Raw genomic sequence first — 2854 nt, 5'->3', positions numbered from 1 at the left:
GCAAATTACTGCACGCAAAATTGGATCTTGATAAATCCGGCCCATTGTGTTTTGTAGTACATACTAATCTCCACAGGGTGTCACAGTTACTTATAAAACCTTAGTTCTACACGGACTAAAGACCACTCACAGACCCCTTTCAGAGGTGTGAAAAGTTTGCATTGTACATTCTTTACCCTCTTTTAAAAGTACCGATACCTGCTCAAAAAAAAAAAGACTTCAGCAAAAGTACAGATTAAACACCTTTACTTAAGTAAAGGTTGACAGATAAAAGATTTAGATTTAAATCTGATTTATCTTTTTGAATGTTTTCCACCTCACTTTTTCCACCTGTTTTTCTAAAACAAACAAACTGTGCTCCAACTTGACAGATGCTCTTCACACTCTTGAGTTACCCTGCTGTTGCAGCTATTAAAAAGCAGATAGTTAGTCTTGACAAAGTAAGGATTAGAAAGTACAGATATTTGTTTGTAATATTAAGTACAATTCATAAGTGACTCAATTAAATAGAAACATAAAAAGCTACTTTAGTACAGCAGCTAAGTATAATAAATTACTTGATACCTTTGGACACTTTTAATAGGTGTGCCTAGTTAAGGTTAGGGTTGGACCCCTTTTTTTTCTAAATAACTGTCCTAAATCTTTATTGTTAAGGTCCAACGTTGTGTTGCATTATGCATTTGAAGGTTTAATGACTGTCCATGATGCGAGTCCCCTGTTCCAACATGTCTGTATTTAAAACGGCCTGGTGAGCATGGAGATCACTACTGGAAATCAATTTTTAGTCATTTTTAATAAGGTGGTGTGAGATTGTTTGAGCTTTTTGACAAGGTACAGTACATTATTCTCCTGGAAGACTGAGTGCATCTGGCAAATGAGTAAGAACATGCTAAGCAACCATATCAAGGTGTTTGAATTAGTTGCTTTTTGTATCTTTGCTTCTTTCTGTACATCTGCTTCTGTCTCCTTGAACCCCAGTCGGCCTCGGCAGTTGGCCGCTTACGCTAAGCCTGGTTCTGCTGGAGGTTTCTTCCTGTTAAAAGGGAGTTTCCCTCTCCACTGTCAGTACATGCATGTTCAGTGCAAAGGATTGCATAGAGTCAATGAGTCGATGCAATCAACTGGTTTTATTTAGATAGAAAACTTTGAATCTGCCTGACTGTATGATCTGTTTGAATTGTCTCTGTAAAGGGCCTTGAGATGATATCGTATTGGCATCATCACTGATATAAAGTTTGCATGACCTCCCTCCTCCCTATGTGGATTCTCTTTGGGTTTAATTAAAGCACGTGTTAGAGTATTTTGTTAGTATTATTTCCAAGTTTAAATAACTCTTAGTAAAATATAGAAATGAATATTTCAGATTGATTCAATTGATGGGAACAGCAGTATTTAAGTACAATGGACATTTGTCTGTGTAAAAAATAATCCTTCTTATATCATACAATTAACCAATTAGGCTTTCTGTTTTGTCTCATTCATTGATGTCTGGGAAAACACACTCTCAGGGCATTGCTCCATTTACCGTTTGGCTCTCGAAGATACTTTAGGTCACCTTCTTTATTTTTCATGGCCGTTAAGCTTTACAAATGTGAGACTCATGTTTCGTCCCACATGGTTTAGTCATTGACCTCTGGAGCAAGCACCCCGCAGCAGGGCATTTACTGTGCATTTACCTGTCATAAATCTTTATGTTTTTCAGTCATTACTTGCCCTCTCTGTGTCCCTGGACACTCTTCTGCAATCACAAAATGATTTGTGTTGCATAAGGCAACACAAATCATTTCCAAAGAGACTGTGTGAAAAAATATATGTGTGGAAGTAACTCTAAAACTCATTGTATTATCATACTTAATATATTGAAAGACATTTCTAAAAATACTAAATTATCAAACTTAAAATAACATAAATATTGTTTAATATTTATTTAAAGTTTTTAGGAGTTTATGGTGTTATTTATCACTATGTAAAGAAAAGTACAGTGAAAGTTTTCTTAGTTTATTAATACTTGGTTGAAGACATACTTGTGAATATAGGTGTAGATATACAGTAGGTGTAACACTTTTTCTATCTGTTTTTACTTTGGGTTTGAACAGGTCAGACTTTAAACACAATTTTAGAGGTTGCCTGAGATTTTCTTTTTGTTGTTCCCCTCAAATGTTTCCTAAAAAATGTTTTAACCATATATTCCCGGGCTCTAAGTGTGTATACAGGAAATTTTTCATAAACCTTGAACACTTTTAGATTTTATCATGTAATAAGAAAACTCCAATAAGTTTTTTTGTTGGGTTTTTATAAGACAGATCAAACTTCACTTTTAAGCTGAAACGGAAAATGTATGACATGAAAACTTTGTAGAACCACCTTTTATATCTACTCTTGCACTTCTTTTTGTCTCCAAAAGCTTTGAAAAAAACCCAAAACATTTTGCTTTCGTCCTGGAAAAATGAAGTGGGTCCAATATTATCAAATTGTTTTCTGACACACTTATCCCTAGTGGGGTCACGAGGTGTGCTGGTGCCTATCACCAGCTGTCTACAGGTGAGAGGCAGGGTATACTCTGGAGAGGTTGCCAGTCTATCGCCGAACAAACAACCATTCACATACACACACTCACACCTAAGGAGAATTTAGAGAAGCCAATTAACCTAACAGTCATTTTTTTAGACTTGGAGCCAGAGTACTCGGAGAGAACCCACACATGCTCAGGGAGAACATGCAATCTCCATGCAGAAAGATCCTGGGCCGAGAATCGAACCCACAACCTTCTTGCTGCAAGGCAGTAGTGCTACCCACTGAGCAGTCCCTATCAAATTGTCAAATCTAGAAAAAAAACAACAACAACAAAAAAATA

This window comes from Cyprinodon variegatus, unplaced genomic scaffold, assembly GCF_000732505.1.
Source record: "Cyprinodon variegatus isolate N-32 unplaced genomic scaffold, C_variegatus-1.0 Scaffold1079, whole genome shotgun sequence".
NCBI classification, from domain to species: Eukaryota; Metazoa; Chordata; class Actinopteri; order Cyprinodontiformes; family Cyprinodontidae; genus Cyprinodon; species Cyprinodon variegatus.
The sequence above is the reverse complement of the archived record's forward strand: the minus strand, read 5'-3'. Positions refer to the sequence as shown.